Below are 17,515 nucleotides of genomic sequence, written 5' to 3'. Positions count from 1 at the left end.
CAACCTCCTTCCCTCAGTAAGAGCATTGAAGTTGGGTCGTGGCTGGGTCTTCCAGCATGACAACGACCCGAAACACACAGCCAGGGCAACTAAGGAGTGGCTCCGTAAGAAGCTTCTCAAGGTCCCGGAGTGGCCTAGCCAGTCTCCAGACCTGAACCCAATAGAAAATCTTTGGAGGGAGCTGAAAGTCCGTATTGCCCAGCGACAGCCCCGAAACCTGAAGGATCTGGAGAAGGTCTGTAGGGCCAAAATCCCTGCTGCAGTGTGTGCAAACCCGGTCAAGAACTACAGGAAACGTATGCTCTCTGTAATTGCAAACAAAGGTTTCTGTACCAAATATTAAGTTCTGCTTTTCTGATGTATCAAATACTTATGTCATGCAATAAAATGCAAATGAATTACTTAAAAATCATACAATGTGATTTTCTGGATTTTTGTTTTAGATTCCGTAGAGACCGCTACATGCTTTGTAAGTAGGAAAACCTGCATCGGCAGTGTATCAAATACTTGTTCTCCCCACTGTATATACAGTACACACACACTACCAGTCAAATGTTTTAGAACACCTACTCATTCAAGGGTTTTTCTTTATTTTTACTATTTTTTATATTGTAGAATAATAGTGAAGACATCAAAACTATGAAATAACACATATGGAATCATGTGGTAACCAAAAAAGTGTTAAACAAATCCATCCATTGAGATTCTTCAAATAGCCACCCTTTGCCTTGATGACAGCTTTGCACACTCTTGGCATTCTCTCAACCAGCTTCACCTGGAATGCTTTTCCAAAAGTCTTGAAGGAGTTTCCACATATGCTGAGCAGTTGTTGGCTGCTTTTCCTTCACTCTGCGGTGTGACTCATCCCCATCCATCACAATTTGGTTGAGGTCGGGGGATTGTGGAGGCCAGGTCATCTGATGCAGCACTCCACCACTCTCCTTCTGGGTCAAAAAGACCTTACACAGCCTGGAGGTGTTTTGGGTCACTGTCCTGTTGAAAAACAAAGAATAGTCCCACTAAGCCCAAACCAGATTGGATGGCGTACCGCTGCACAATGCTGTGGTTGCCATGCTGGTTAGGTGTGCCTTGAATTCTAAATAAATAACAGATAGTGTCACCAGCAAAACACCCCCACACCTCTTCCTCCATGCTTTACAGTGGGAAATACACAAGCAGAGATCTGTTCAACCACAACGAGTCTCACAAAGACATGGGGGTTGGAACCAAAAATCTCCAATTGCTCATGTTTCATGGCCCAAGCAAGTCTCTTCTTATTGGTGTCCTTTAGTAGTGGTTTCTTTGCAGCAATTCGAACATGAAGGCCTGATTCACACAGTCTCCTCTGAACAGTTGATGTTGAGATGTGTCTGTTACTTGAACTCTGTGAAGCATTTATTTAGGCTGCAATTTCTGAGGCAGGTAATTCTAATGAACTTATCCTCTGCAGCAGAAGTATGTCTGGGTCTTCCTTTCCTGTGACGGTCCTCATGAGAGCCAGTTTCATCATGGTTTTTGCGACTGCGCTTGAAGAAACTTTAAAATTTATTGAAATTTTCTGCATTGACTGACCTTCATGTCTTAAAGTAATGATGGACTGTCATTTCACTTTGCTTTTTTGAGCTGTTCTTGCCTTAATAATAATACTTGGTATTTTACCAAATAGGGCTATCTTCTGTATACCAAGAGTGTGCAAGAGAATGAGTGCCAACAGTGTGCAAAGCAGTCATCAAGGCAAAAGGTGGCTATTTGAAGAATCTCAAACATAAAATATATTTTGATTTGTTTAACACTTTTTTGGTGATTCCATATGGGTTATTTCATAGTGTTGATGTCTTTTAAAAATAAAGAAAAACCCTTGAATGAGTAGGTGTTCTAAAACTTTTGTCTGGTAGTGTATAGATATTTTTTTTCCTGAAGGAACGCAGTCCGGTATTAAACTTACTCTTGAAAGTTGTAATAGTTAGAACGCACAAGGTTCAATTTCGAAATTGGGTAGTGCATCATCAATTCCTCTTGTCATGTTAGTCATTGCATACCTTAGAGAGCTCTTTATAATCTGTCAGAAATGTCCAGATCAGCAAGCCCATATCAGCTAACTTTTATTTTTATAAAATGTTTTAATAAAATGTAGCCCATAGATTTAGCTGTATTAGACATTAGACATAGCTAAATGTATAGAATGGCAGAAAATGTTTTGTAAAACTGCAAGATTTTCTTTGAACCCCATCACAAAATGTGTATAATTACAGGAAATAAACTTTAAACCTGCAAAATTCTCTCCACCAACAAAAGGGGTGTGAACAGTTTGTGTCATGAACAATGCTTGTGCCCATAGAAATAGACGTGTGTGCGTGAGATGTTCCCCAATGCTGGATGGGGGGCCCAAGTAAAACATTTGAGAACCCATGCTTTAATCTACTGTATCTCACCATTTTAAAATAATACAAATCCAGGAAGCATGACTTCAGCAGCCAACTTAATGAGAATTTTCACAAATCAAATTTCCTGTTAGTGCTGAATCGAATAAGTTACTAGCCCATGGACAGTAGGATTCTCTGCACAAAATAAAACGCTTTCTATTTGTTTATGTGGGCTTCAACATGTATGGTCGACAATGAATTAACATGACACCACACCTGAGTGAGTCTATAAAATACAAATCCACATGTAACCGTGCCAAAAACATTTGCTGAAGTGAGAAGCCACATTTGATTGGAACGCCTAGTGTTTCTAAAAATCCTATTTGCCAAAATACACTGTGTAATTGGGAGGCCTTTCTCCTCAGAAACTCACATCCTGTTCTCACATCCTGTCCAAGTATACCACTCCTGGTCCAAATCCACCATTGCTCACTAAGTATACAAGAGAAGCACAATTCCTGATAAATGTGGTTAGTGATGACATGATTATTAGATGAGCAATGTAAATAACCTACCACAGCATGAGCTCTGCTGCTTGATTTTCCCCAGACAGACAGAGCAGGCTAACAGAGCTTCAGTCAGTGTGTTATTTACCCAGACTGTTAGCAGGAAGGGGACCATGAGAATGGTTGGACCGTAGCGCCAGCATAATAACCAATCCACCAGGGCCAGGAAGCCCCAGCCCAACATTTGAGCTCAGTTCAGTGGGGGGTGGGGTCTGGTCAAAGAACTCTAATTTCACTGCTGCTGATAGCTGCTGGTTAGCAACTCCACATCTCCAACTCTGAAGGATGGTTTCCTCCAAGTGATTGATATTGGGACAGGCAGCACTGTTGTCTAGCTAACCCCAGGGAAGAGAATGTATTCCATGTATTTCAAATCAGCAGCACACAGCCCAGAACCCTTAGAGATGGTGAATGCTGGAATCCTAGACCAGTGAGATCATAATACTGGGTTTCTAAAAATCCCCAGCTTGCAGTCTACTTGGGAGGAATAAAAGAGGTAGAGGAGGAGAGATGTTTATTTTATCAGGGCTTTTAAAAGGCCTGGCCATTATTCATGGGGTTCAAAGTACAATATTTCCATCACAGACCTACCAGGGTTCTATGATTTAACTGTAACTGCCTGTTCTAGTCAGCTGATAGCAGTGGGAGGACAAGGACCAGAGGGTGTTAATCATATAAGCCTTTCTCACCAAGTTCATGAGAAGGCAATTGCTGTAAATAGTAAAAGAGAGTAGAATAACATAGTATTGTATATCAAGTGTGCATTTAGGTAACTTCTAAGCACCTGGCTTTACAATAAATAATTTACCATATGACAAGAATATGACTTACTGTATGTTTCAATGGTGGCTTTGATTGTCACAGTGATCCACAATGCAATAGGATCACCTGGAGAGGTGTATGATTAATAACTCACCATCATCTAGGTACATCTGGTCCAGTTCCTGTGGCTCCTGTTTGATGTTGATAGCCAGCGTGGGGCTCGACGAGCGGCCGCCTCTCTCTGGCACTTTGGGTAGCTGTTCGGTCACTGGGCTAGAGCTGCTACTGATGGGCTGGGACGGCGTCAGGCAGTGGGTGGGGGAGAATGGGGCTTCTGGGCCGCTGGTGCCAGGGGTAGAGGGCTGCGAGCCTGGGGAGGATGAGGCACTACTGGGTGGGTAGAGGACAGGTTGTGGCTGGTAGCGTCCAGGAGTCTCCTGGATAATGGAGACATGTGGGATCGGAGACTGGGATGGGCCTGCTGACAGGCACTTGGAGAAGGGCGTGGTGGGTGACAGGTCATGCAGTTTGGGACTGGTGCTGGGGGAGGATGAGGAGGACAGTGAGGAAGGCTTCCCTCCCAGTCTCTGTTGGCAAGCGGGGTAGGCACCCCCCATGCACGGCCGGAGTTCTGTGGGTATCATGGAGGTCATCACCTGTGGAGTGTAGTAGGGCTTGGGGTGTAGCGCCAGGCCAGGGCAATGCTTGGGACACACCTGAGGGGGGTCGCAGTCATCATGCGGCTCCATTTTTATCATTGGAACTGAACAAATTAGAAAAAGGAGAGGAAAAGGAGAAAATGTATAAACATGCGGTTCGATCTCCTGTCGAGCGTGAGCGGGTGAGAGAGTGAGCAAGTGTCAGTGAGTGAGTGAGTGAGTGGGTTTGTGGCTAGGATACCCACAGACAAACAAACACTCTCATCAATGAGACTCTGTGTCTGGGCCTAAGCGCTCCCACCCTGCTGAAAATATTTTTACAAGAAAAAAAGGGATGAATCATCACCACAAGAGACTTCCAGCTGGTTCTATAATAAAAAGGCCTATTTTCCTTGGATCTGACCCAAGCACTAGTATCCTGTAAATGTGACCGATCGGCTTGATTCGGTATTATGTATCAAAGTTTGAAATTGTGTTTTTTTACATTGGATAAAAATATAGTCAGAGCTAGAACATTGTATATCATACACTACAGTTGAGGAACAATAGGAAAGTAATTCTGCTTTGAAAGTTAATAAACGTGTAACCTCAATTTTGAAAAAATGGCCTTTGAATGTTTTGGTACACCTATTCAGCATCATTCACACCCTCTTAAGCTTTAACCCTGGCCATCTCTTTAAGGATTCAGATGTGATGACATATACTAAACAACCAAAGATTTCAAGACTAAAGGCTGGTTTACACTACGGCAGTGGCGACCCGTCATTCCGGGCAGGTGGGGCAGAGACCCAACTGTTTTGAGCCCCACATTTTTGCCAAAAATGGGCTTGCCTGTTTTGTATGTTATTTTGGCATTAACTTCTTTGGGACAAGGGGGCAGTATTGAGTAGCTTGGATAAAAAGGTGGCCAGAGTAAACTGCCTGCTACTCTGTCCTAAAAGCTAGAATATGCATATAATTAGTAGATTTGGATATATAACCCTCTGAAGTTTCTAAAACTGTTTGAATGATGTCTGTGAGCATAACATAACTGATATGGCAGGCAACAACCTGAGAAGAAATCCAACCAGGAAGTGGGAAATCTGAGGTTTGTAGTGTTTCAACTCTTTGCCTATCCAAGATACAGTGGAAATGGGGTCATGTTGCACTTCCTAAGGCTTCCACTAGATGTCAACAGTCTATAGAACCTTTTTTGATGCTTCTACTATAAAGGAGGGGGGAATGAGAGGGAATTGAGTCAGAGGTCTGGCAGAGTGCCACGAGCTGGCCATGCGCATTTACATGAGATGTAGCTTGCGATCTATCGCATTTCTGAAGACAAAGGAATTCTCCGGTTGGAACATTATTGAAGATGTATGATAAAAACATCATAAAGATTGATTCTATACTTCGTTTGACATTTTTCTACAGACTGTAATATGACTTTTCGTCTGAACTTTCGCCTGGACCTGCCAGTGCGTCGTCAGTTTGGATTGTGTACTAAACGCGCAAACAAAAGGAGGTGTTTGGACATAAATGATGGACTTTATCGAACAAATCAAACATGTATTGTGGAACTGGGATTCCTGGGAGTGCATTCTGATGAAGATCATCAAAGGTAAGTGAATATTTATAATGCTATTTCTGACTTTGTTGACTCCACAACATGGCGGATATCTCTTTGGCTTGCTGGGCTCTGAGTGCTGTACTCAGATTATTGCATGGTGTGCTTTTTCGGTAAAGTTTCTTTGAAGTCTGACACAGTGGTTGCATTAAGGAGAAGTTTGTCTAAAGTTCCATGCATAACACATGTATTTTCATCAACATTTATGATGAGTATTTCTGTAAATTGATGTGGCTCTCTGCAAAATCACCGGATGTTTTGGAAGCAAAACATTACTGAACATAACGCGCCAATGTAAACTGAGATTTTTGGATATAAATATGAACTTTATGGAACAAAACATACATGTATTGTGTAACATGAAGTCCTATGAGTGTCATCTGATGAAGATCATCAAAGGTTATTGATTCATTTTATCTCTATTTATGCTTTTTGTGACTCCTCTCTTTGGCTGGAAAAATGGCTGTGTGTGTGCTTTCGTCGTAAAGCCTTTTTGTAATCTGATACGTTGGCTGGATTCACAACAAGTGTAGCTTTAATTTGGTGTATTGCATGTGTGATTTCATGAAAGTAAAATTTTTATAGTAATTTATTTGAATTTGGCGCTCTGCATTTTCACTGGATGTTGGCCATGGACGCTAGCGTCCCACATATCCCAGAGAGGTTAATACATGTCACATATCAGTTTGCAAACAATGTAAATATATATATATATATATATATCACTGAGTTAATAAAGCCGCATACAAACATCGTCTCTTTTGTTTTTTGAGTAAGGCAGTTCCAAAATACAGGTGTTTCAACCTACCTCAGTGCTTTCTGTGGTGGTAGGGCAAGTCAGCAGAAAATACATAGCATTGGCTCAGTGTGATTGGCTCAGTGTTCTGTCACTCATGGGGACACTACATCACCGCAAAGTTTAAGGGTAGAGCTTGAAAATTCAAACCCCTTGGGTGCTGCCATAGATATACAATAGACGTGCCCATCCAAGAAGGCTCAAGGTCATTGGTCACAGATAAATTACGTCAAATCACAGTAGCTACCGTTATATCTACGGTAGCTCATACTTTCTAAATCTCAGCTAGCAGTCGTCATTATGAATCAAGTTGACAATCTACTGGCAAATCCTTGTTAATCCTTGTCATATGAAGAGACATAATGAAGAGAAATTATAGATAAAACGTATTGGTGCTCATACAAAAACATTACACAACAAGTTGGAAATCGCAAATTCAACAATGACTGATTTGGAAGGACTCAGTGGCGAACTGCAAGCTTTGCAAAGCAATTATTAACATGCTATTCAGTGGAGAGGCTGTGTGGTCACAAGTCTAAGATTAAGGGTCTCTTTTCCTAGTTTAAAATTATTAGCATTCAACATTGGCCATGCTGTCAATGAGCATGATTTGTGCCGCGCTCAAAACAACTGTTAACTCGGAACTACAAAATCTGACTTTAGTGAGTTCAAGACAACTGGGAACTCTTGCCTCTTTCTAGAGATACGACCTGAAGATCACTGACATCATCATGATTCAACCTTTTTTCAGTTGTCTTGAAAGCACCATAAATCCAGAGAATGCCAGACTTTGATGACAAAGTTTGCCCACGAAGGACCGCCGCGCCACCTTTAAGTGAGCAAAGCACAACAAGGTAAGTTCAAGAATTTATTGTATGCTGCTGCATAAATGATGTAATATGCCAGGGAGATATGTATACTGTAGCTAAGAAAGTAATAATAAGTGTATGTTGTGTAGTAAGCTGATAGTAGCTGACCCTAATAATTTGGTCTATTTTCACCTCTTAATTTCGCCTACTGTTCTGATTTGGTGGTGCACATGTTTTTGAGAAATGTAATAATTTTGTATTGTAAGAGCTTTCATCGTCTGCTTATATGTCCCCTTTATTTATCCTGCGGTTCTGACTTGGTGTACAGGTAGAACACTGTAAGAATGGCCCATGTTCTGAATTCTGTCTCTGTACAATTCAAAAGTGCCGAATAAATAGTTAATGACTACGTCTGTCCTAGCTCGCTCATTAACGTCTTAAATCGAAATTACGAATTTCCACTTATCCGCTTGTCATCCTATTATGCCAAAGTTTGTACATCTCAAATGTCAGTAGAAACCACATTTGTTTAAGCAAGTCAGCCATATTAGCTATGTTTTTTGAAAAGGCAGTAAACAAGACTGAATGAACAGTTTCGCTGCCAGACAAGGCTCTGCTGATAGCCAGGTGTAGCAGTGGTATAGTGCAATCAATGTATTGTTTAGTGTTGTGTAGTGACTTTGCTGGTATGCATCCCACATTTAAAAATATTTGCCGCAGCGAGATTTACATGCTAAAATCACCACAGACTACGGGTGTGTTCGTAAATTTAATCTGAAGTGTCAGAGTGTGCTCTGGGCATTCGTATCACAGCATTGTCATATTGTCCGTTTGTAAATTCAGAGCATTTCGCTGTCGGAGCACACTGGACGCCTTGGCTGAGGAGTAGGGTTAATCTGAGCATTCTGTCCTAACAACAGCAGTCAATCACCCAAGCTAACTGGCTAATGTTGGCTAGCTTGCTAGCTACTTCCAGACACAAATGAGAGAACAGCTCACTCTGACCATTTTACTCGCACTAGCAGAGCTGGTTATGCTGTTTTTATGTTATCCAGAGCATTGGTGACTGCAACTGTGCTGCTGGCAACAATTTAATTATGCTTTTTTCCAACGTTTATTCACACCGGCTATATTCAACGGACGTTGGACATTCATAAATGTGTCAGTTATTCTGTGCTCTTGCACATTCAGACAAGAGTGCTTTGAAATCAGAGTAGATAGACGTAGCTGGTAAGTTTACTCTGGCTATCAACAGTTGTCCCAGTGACATCATGAACATTCTATTCTATTTTTAAGAGAAGTAGCTAGCTAGCTAGCTAAATACTGAATGGATGGACGCTACTCCCTCTCTGTTACGGATGCCATGGTTGCCATTAGTTTAAAGATGTTTTTTATTTTCTTTAATTTCATGTTTATTTAACCAGGTAGGCCAGTTGAGAAGAAGTTCTCATTTACAACTGCGACCTGTCCAAGATAAAGCAAAGCAGTGCGACAAAAACAACACCACAGAGTTACACATGGGATAAACAAAAGTACAGTCAATAACACAATAGAAAAATCTATACACAGTGTGTGCAAATGGAGAAAGGAGGTAAGGCAATAAATAGGCCAATAGTACCGAAGAAATTTCAATTTAGCAAATTAACACTGGAGTGATAGATGTGCAGATGAGGATGTGCAAGTAGAAATACTGGTGTGCAAACAAGTAAATAAAAACAATATGGGAATGAGGCAGGTAGTTGGATGGGATATTTACAGATGGGCTGTGTACAGCTGCAGCGATTGGTAAGCTGCTCAGATAGCTGATGCTTAAGGTTAGTGAGGGAGATATGTCTCCAACTTCAGCGATTTTTGCAATTCGTTCCAGTCATTGGCAGCAGAGAACTGGAAGGAAAGGCGGCCAAAGATATGTTGCCTTTGGGGATGACCAGTGAGATATACCTGCTGGAGCGCATGCTACAGGTGGGTGTTGTTATGGTGACCAGTGAGCTGAGATAAGGCAGAGCTTTACCTAGCAAAGACTCATAGATGACCTGGAGCCAGTAGGACTGGCGACGCATATGTAGCGAGGGCCAGCCAACGAGAGCATACAGGTCGCAGTGATGGGTGGTATATGGGGTTTTGGTGACAAAACGGATGGCACTGTGATAGACTGCATCCAGTTTGCTGAGTAGAGTGTTGGAGGCGATTTTGTAAATGACATCGCCGAAGTTGAGGATCGATAGGATAGTCAGTTTTACGAGGGTATGTTTGGCAGCGTGAGTGAAGGAGGCTTTGTTGCGAAATAGGAAGCCGATTCTAGATTTAATTTTGGATTGGAGATGCGAGTCTGGAAGGAGAGTCTGGAAGGAGAGTTTACAGTCTAGCCAGACACCTAGGTATTTGTAGTTGTCCACAAGTCAGAACCGTCCAGAGTAGTGATGCTCGTCAGGTAGGTGCGGGCAGCGAACGGTTGAAGAGCGTGCATTTAGTTTTACCCATGTCTGGAGTGTTTAAGAGCAGTTGGAGGCCACAGAAGGAGTGTTGTATGGCTTTGAAGCTCGTTTGGAGGTTTGTTAACACAGTGTCCAAAGAAGGGCCAGATGTATACAGAATGGTGTCGTCTGCGTAGAGGTGGATCAAGGAATCACCCGCAGCAAGAGCGACATCATTGATATATAGAGAAAAGAGTCTGGATGTAATCTGGAGACTCTCCATCTCCTTAGCTATCATATTCTAATTCCACTGATTTCATAAACTCAGTCCTCCAGAAAGTGGAGAGCAACACTTATGCAGTTCTACTACGTGATATCTTTCAAAAAAAGCTACACATACTGACCAGCTCAAATAGAAAGAAGCCTGCTACACGGCAGACCAATCTGAACTCATCTCTTGGAATGTCCAGCCCACTCATTATCTCAGCCAATCGGGTTGCTGTCTTTTTCTTTTGCTAAACCAACTAGGCTTATAATTCAACAATTTCATTCATATTTACAGATGGAATACACGTTTGTTATTAAGGCACATGAAAGTTCACATGTTCCAATTGACATTTCTGCCAACAAAAGCATTTAGATAAAAAAAAAAAAAAAAAAGACATACACCTAGTATCCTGAAACGAGTCACAAATGTGCATTATGAAATATGTTGCTGCTGCAGAAGCTTCATACTGTACCTCACTGAGATCTACAACTTGAAATAAATGACTGCGCTCTCAAAAACACACAAAAAACGTTTTTACTCAATATACTACATAGTGCTGTGCTCCTTCAAACGTGACAGACCACACAGCTTGTTTCGTGAAGAGACTCTGAGTCTAACCCTTTAAGAGATACTGACCAGGCCCAATGTCACCTCTCTCTCCCCTCTCTGACTCTCACCAGAGGCTGAGGACAATGCTGCACTTTCAGAGGGGACAGAGACTGAGCCACATCAGTGCCCACATACAGGGCTGGGACCGCAGTTAAATCAGAGCTTTGAACCACCCACTGGATGCTAGCTAGCTCCAAGCCGGCTACAATTAGAAGTTTTTTATTTTTATTTCTTTACAATGGAGCTGCTTTTTCAATTTGGTCTGGCAACAGGTTGGCTAGTCAAATAACACAGCGTTCCCATATCCCTTCTCCACCCTGGTGCAGTTCACTCCATGTGTTCTTATAGCTACAGGTATGGAAAATAATAGATTTTATTGAGGTGCCTTTTTACAATGGGAATAACTCAAACCATCGCTTTGTTCCACCCTTGAACACCACCAGACAAAGAGGGAATACAGAATGTTTGTGTTCTTTTCTTCAGATGTAAAAATTGGTGCTTAAAGTTGTATTATTGGTCTGGGATATGAAAGGACAAGGATAGACAAAAAGAGGAGTAGGGGATAGGGTGATGGTAGAGAGACACAGAGAGAGAGAGACGGAGACAGAGGGAATGAAAGAGAGTTTACCATTGGCAGGCACATAGGTGAATCCCTGGTACTGGCTCCTTTTCCTCTTGCCATTGCACACATAGAAGTTCACCTGAACAGGACTGGATATCCTCTGGTTCCGATAAGGAGGGATTTCAATGCGAAGAGATGTCTGCAATGCAAAGTCAAAGGCAATGCCATCCATAGTGAGACACAACCGAGACCCATATACAGGCACAGAGATGCACACAGAGACTGTTAGTTACACATACATTCAGACACACAAAAATGATCAGATATTTTAAAAGATGTATTTTGCGAACCAAGGACACATCTGAGATGTGTCACAGGTTTGCCATCAGGTGTCTGTCTTTAACTCATGCTTTTATTGTGTTGGCACAACAGCCATTTTATTCTGCACTGTCATTTTATATCCCATTCATGGAGTGCATGTGATACTCCAGTCCAGATGGGGAATACAGTGGCAGCCCGTACGTGAGGTAAGCTTAGACAGTAAACCACGGTTGTTTTTATGGTGAGTAACTATAAATTCATCCAGGAGTATCCAGATGTTTCATTTCCCCCAGCACTGCTCCCTGCTGTCTACGAAGTGAATGCAGGCCAGAACTGAACGTGTGTGATTGGGTTCAGCTCAGTCTGTGACGAGACAACAGTGCTACGCTGCATGGAGTTTTACAGACCTGGGTTCAAATACTATTTGGAATCATTAAAATACTTGTAGTGTTTGCTTTAACCTACCTGGAGTGCCTAATGGGTGGGACTGGTGCTGGTGCAGTTTTGAGACAATTTTATTGGATCCATTGCACCAGGAAAGCTCAGTCAAGCCCAGCTCAAGTATTTGAAATTAATTTGAATAGAATTTGAACCCATGTCTGGAGTTTAACTCAATCTATTGCAGACTGATGGAGGTGCTGAGCAGTAGCCAGACTGGAAGTTATTTATTCTTGGCATTAGGCTTTGGAGGAAGGCTGGGCCTGACAGGTTCAGGTGAGGCCTGACACACTTTATATTAAATCAGTACAGCCGTAAACTAAAGTAAAGCCAGATGAAGCACTTCTGTTGCATAGCATGCTCCGGCTTCACTCCGCTCTAGCCTGGTCCACCCTGATAATACATCAGAGGACTAGTTAATGAAAAAGGGTCAAAATAGAGTTTACTGTTTTAATCTATCATACTTTCAGTCGTGAACTGTGTCTGGGAAGCTAGGGACCGTGGACAACATTTATTTTATAGTGAGGGTGGGAAACAATAAGAACGTTAGCAGGGAGGTAGTTATTGAGAGAAACAAAAACATACACATTAATTCATAATATTTTCATTCACATTCCTACCAGATTGCTATTGCGCTACAACCAATACTTTTCTGTTTGTCAAAAAACTTTTGAGTTAATCGGCAATGACATCTTCAATTGCACACCTTATACCTAATTTGAGTAACTCCCGTCACAAAAGAAAATTGTCTATATGACTAACCCTAGACTAAACAGTGACATAGCCGAGATGGAGAAGTTAAAATAGGCCTGATCATACAATTATTCACAAGTAACACGTCTAAATTATGGTTTATTCTCCTCTGAGTCTTCCCTTAGGGGAAGGCAGGACATTGACTGATGCGGTGACGTGTTTAAAATTCCTCAGTGCTGAATGTGCCGTTTCGTAGCTTTGTAGCACAATAGGCAGAGGTTAAACCTGGCCAAGGGTCTGTCGGTGTTTAGAATGGGACTGATCCAGCAGTCTGGCCTGTAAAGAAAGACCCTTGTTTATTTGAGATTCACACAGATGTGTCCCAACAGCAACAGTGAGCGTGTGCCCTACTGAAAAAAACTGCATAAACCAGCATAGGCTGGTGACAAGACTTCACTGTGTTTTCTCTGGTGACCAGCCTTCATTATGTTTTCGCTGGAGACCAGCCTTCACCTGCAAAACCAGCATCAAGTCACATAATTATTATTTTTTTCTTTATTTAACGGAGTCACCATTTTCAGAAGGGAGCCCTGCCCGATACAATTCACAAGATAACATCAAATCTAAATCAGATATAGTGCAAAAACAAACTAACATATAGCACAACACTGGCTTGCAAAGTGATGGCTAATTCCTATTTGAATCAAACCTGAGTGGAAATATTCAACAATTGGAACATTTATTCACCGTCAATCTACAATCAGAATGATTATTCTTCTTCTGTGGGTTTTATGGCGGACAACAACCCCAAAAGGTGTATTGCCACCACCAACTGGATGGGTTGAAAAAACAAAACAAGGTAAAAAGAAAATCCATACGTGATAGGGAAACTAACTTAATCCACCCAAATAAAAATTGTACATTGAAAAAACCAAACCTAAACTCACACTTCTTCCTTCTTTCAAATCTCCATATCTCCCTTCTCAGGCTCCAGGGCCTGAGAGGGTGGTATGGCTTGTGACAATATTCCATGTAACTCCTCCGCTGAGAAATCTTTCAGTCCCAGGAACCGCTCCACCCGATCCACAATGATATCCATCTTCCTGGACCTTCTCTCCACCTTGGCAGTGCCATCAATCAGTATAGCTATAAAGGCCACAAAGTCCACCTTCTTAACCTTTAAAATGTCTCGGCTTCTCCCTTCTGCAAACACTTGAAACATGATCAAAAACTTTACAATGATCACACTGTATTGGTCTTAGGATAAATGCTCTGAATCTGTAATTTATATACCCCAACTGCACTTGAGTAGGGAGAGACTCCATATCAAAAAACAAAAAAACAGATAGACTTTTCTTCATTCACCACATTCACTTTTTCTTCATTCACCACACGATTCATCCAACTTGCATCAATCACTCCAGGAATATTTTTCATTTCTTCAACATCAACTTCCCACGAGATGCCAGATATAATTCCCTTGACGGGTGCTCTGTTTCAAAGAGACACACACAACACTTCAAACGTATCGAATCGAGTGAGACGCAACACACGTTCCTTCGGATCCGCAGAAGCACAAAATATCTAAACAAGCCCGCCTCTCGTGATCCTCACAGCCTTCACTTTACCCAGCACTCTCTCCACCAGTTTGGATAGCTCAAATGGATTCTTCAGGATTGGTAATCCGATCAGCTGCTCCTCATAAAAAAAAAATACTCCTACAAGATACGAAGGGATATTGTACACTACTTTTCTCCGTTTTCCATTCTTTTGGACAATATTCTAATTCACCTTGATTCTACCACCATTAGATTCAGAATCTACTTCATCATCCTCTTCCACCATCTTTCTCCCGACGAGAACAACTGCGCTCAAATTCCTCTAGCGCGTTCAAAGAAACCACTGGCAAGTCGCAATCAGAATGATTGCCAGGGTTAGACAGATAAATTAATGAGACTAGCTAAACCATCTAAACTGGAAAAAACATTTCAGTAACGGATGCAACTAACAGATTGGATTAGTTTAGAAAAATGTATGTTATCTATCTGTTTCTAGCATAAGATATATTAATTGATTAATGAATCAATTAATGTGCATGCCAAAACATAGATATGGACACAAACAATTCTAAAAATCAAACTTCAATAGAGCATGCTGAGAAATACAATAATAATGGGCGTGGTTTTGCAGACCAGTTTGACCAGACCATGCTGGACAAGCATACACTCAGCATACAAAAAAATGCACAAAAATAAAAGGTTCTTGAGGGGTGAGGGTCAGGGGTGAGGGTGATATTTGTAACAATTTTTTATTTGCATTTCAGTAAAGGTTCTTTACTGCTTTGATGGTTGTGAAGAACCATCCTGTGCTTTCCCTCTCCTCTGTGTTTTCCTTTTATACAATAAAATGCTACACTGTTAAAACATTCCTGTATTTTTAGGGTATACTACAGGCTATTGGTTGCAGTGAAAGTATGGAAAACAACAACACATTACTGAATTTGTAAAGCTGAATTCAGGTGTTATTTCTGTAAAAGGCAGTATGCTGCTGAATGCTGGTTACTTGAAACTATACCTCATTTAGGATTTGAATTCACAACCTCTTGGTTGTTACTGTCCTGAATGTCATCCTACGCCACCAGGTCTGTGGGCATGACAGAGATTGGCCACAGATTTAATGGTAAAAATACATTTATACACTGCTAAAAGTTGCCCAGAATCAAGTCAATAATTGTCAGAATATCTGACAACACCAACACCAACATAAAAAATTGCAGTGCTCAGGGACACTTGATGTAAAGCGTTCTTAACTTCTTATGGCTACAGGGGCAGTATTGAGTAGCTTGGATGAAAGGTGCACAGAGGTGCCCATATTAAACGGCCTGCTCCTTAGCCCCAGTTGCTAATATATGCATATTATTATTCATATTGGATAGAAAACACTCTGAAGTTTCTAAAACTGTTTGAATTATGTCTGTGAGTATAACAGAACTCATATGGCAGGCAAAAACCTGAGAAGTTCCACTTCCTGTTTGAAATGTTTCTGAGGTGTCAGATTTTCAACCATGCTCTCAATTGAAATGACAGCGAGATATAGATGAGTTTTCACTTCCTACAGCTTCCACTATATGTCAACAGTCAACAGAACTTTGTCTGATGACTCTAATGTGAAGGGGGGCCGAAGGAGACAGGAATGAGTAATCACTTCCACGAGCTGATCACGCATTCACCATGCGCCTTCACATGAGTAGGACGTCCGTTCCATCGCTCTTCTGAAGTCAATTTAATTTTCCGGTTGGAACGTTATTCAAGATGTATGTTAACAACATTCTAAAGATTGATTCAGTACATCGTTTGACATGTTTCTACTGACTGTTACGGAACTTTTGGACATTTCGTCATGTTATAGTGGAGGTGCTTTCTGACTTTGGAATTGTTTACCGAAGGCGTGAACCAAAGTAGCTAATTTGACATAAATAACGGACATTATCGAACAAATCAAGCATTTATTGTGGACCTGGGATTCCTAGGACTGCATTCTGATGAAGTTCATCAAASGTAAGGAAACATTTATCATGTATTTTCTGGTTTCTGTTGAGTCCAACATGGCAGCTAATTTGGCTATTGTTCTGAGCTCCGTCTCAGATTATTGCATGATTTGCTTTTTCTGTAAAGCTTTTGGGAAATCTGACACAGCGGTTGCATTAAGGAGAGGTATATCTATAATTCCATGTGTATAACTTGTATTATCATCTACATTTATGATGAGTATTTCTGTTGAAACAATGTGGCTATGCACTATCACTGGATGTTTTTGGAACTAGTGAATCTAACGCGCCAATGTAAACTCAGATTTTTTGTTATAAATATGAACTTTATCAAACAAAACATGCATGTATTGTGTAACATGAAGTCCTATGAGTGTCATCTGATGAAGATAATCAAAGGTTAGTGATTCATTTAATCTCTTTCTGCTTTTTCTGACTGCTATCTTTCGCTGGAAAAATGGCTGTGCTTACTGTGGTTTGATGGTGACCTAACATAATCGTTTGTAGTGCTTTCGCTGAAAAGCATGTTTGAAATCGGACACTTTGGTGGGATTAACAACAAGAATACCTTTAAAATGATATAAGACACATGTATGTTTGAAGAATCTTAATTATAAGATTTCTGTTTTTTGAATTTGGCGCCCTGCACTTTATCTGGCTGCTGTCATATCGATCCCGGTAGCGGGATGCAGCCATAAGAAGTTTTAATGTGGACCTTAGTCATAATAACCAGCTGAGACTAGTAGGAGTGTATCGCTCTCCTTCTGCTCCCTCATGTGTGAGTAACAATTTATCTGAATTGCTATCTAAGTCTGGTAAATCTGAACTATTTATTATGGGCAATTTTAATATTGATTGGAGGAAGCCAGTGAACATGGCCGAAAATCTATTTTTAGGCCCTATCCGGCATGATGATATTGATATTGATATATATATTAATGATATTTGCTCTAAACTAAACCTGTCTGAGCTGAGCCAACACGGCTGAATCCTAAATATCCATCGAAATCTACCCTGACTGATCTTATGTTGACAAATACGTTGCTTGTGGGTTTTTTCCAACTGAATTGTACTGCCCAGTTGTCTGTGTCAGCGATGTGAAAAT

At 41.1% G+C, this 17,515-nt stretch overlaps 1 pseudogene; it reads right to left on the bottom strand.

The window, feature by feature from the left end:
- LOC112068527 (nuclear factor of activated T-cells, cytoplasmic 1-like) overlaps window positions 1–17,515 on the bottom strand; it is a 64,702-nt pseudogene that overhangs the window by 11,773 nt on the left and 35,414 nt on the right.

Source organism: Salvelinus sp. IW2-2015, unplaced genomic scaffold (genome assembly GCF_002910315.2).
Source record: "Salvelinus sp. IW2-2015 unplaced genomic scaffold, ASM291031v2 Un_scaffold560, whole genome shotgun sequence".
Classification (NCBI taxonomy): Eukaryota; Metazoa; Chordata; class Actinopteri; order Salmoniformes; family Salmonidae; genus Salvelinus; species Salvelinus sp. IW2-2015.
The sequence above is the reverse complement of the archived record's forward strand: the minus strand, read 5'-3'. Positions and strand labels throughout refer to the sequence as shown.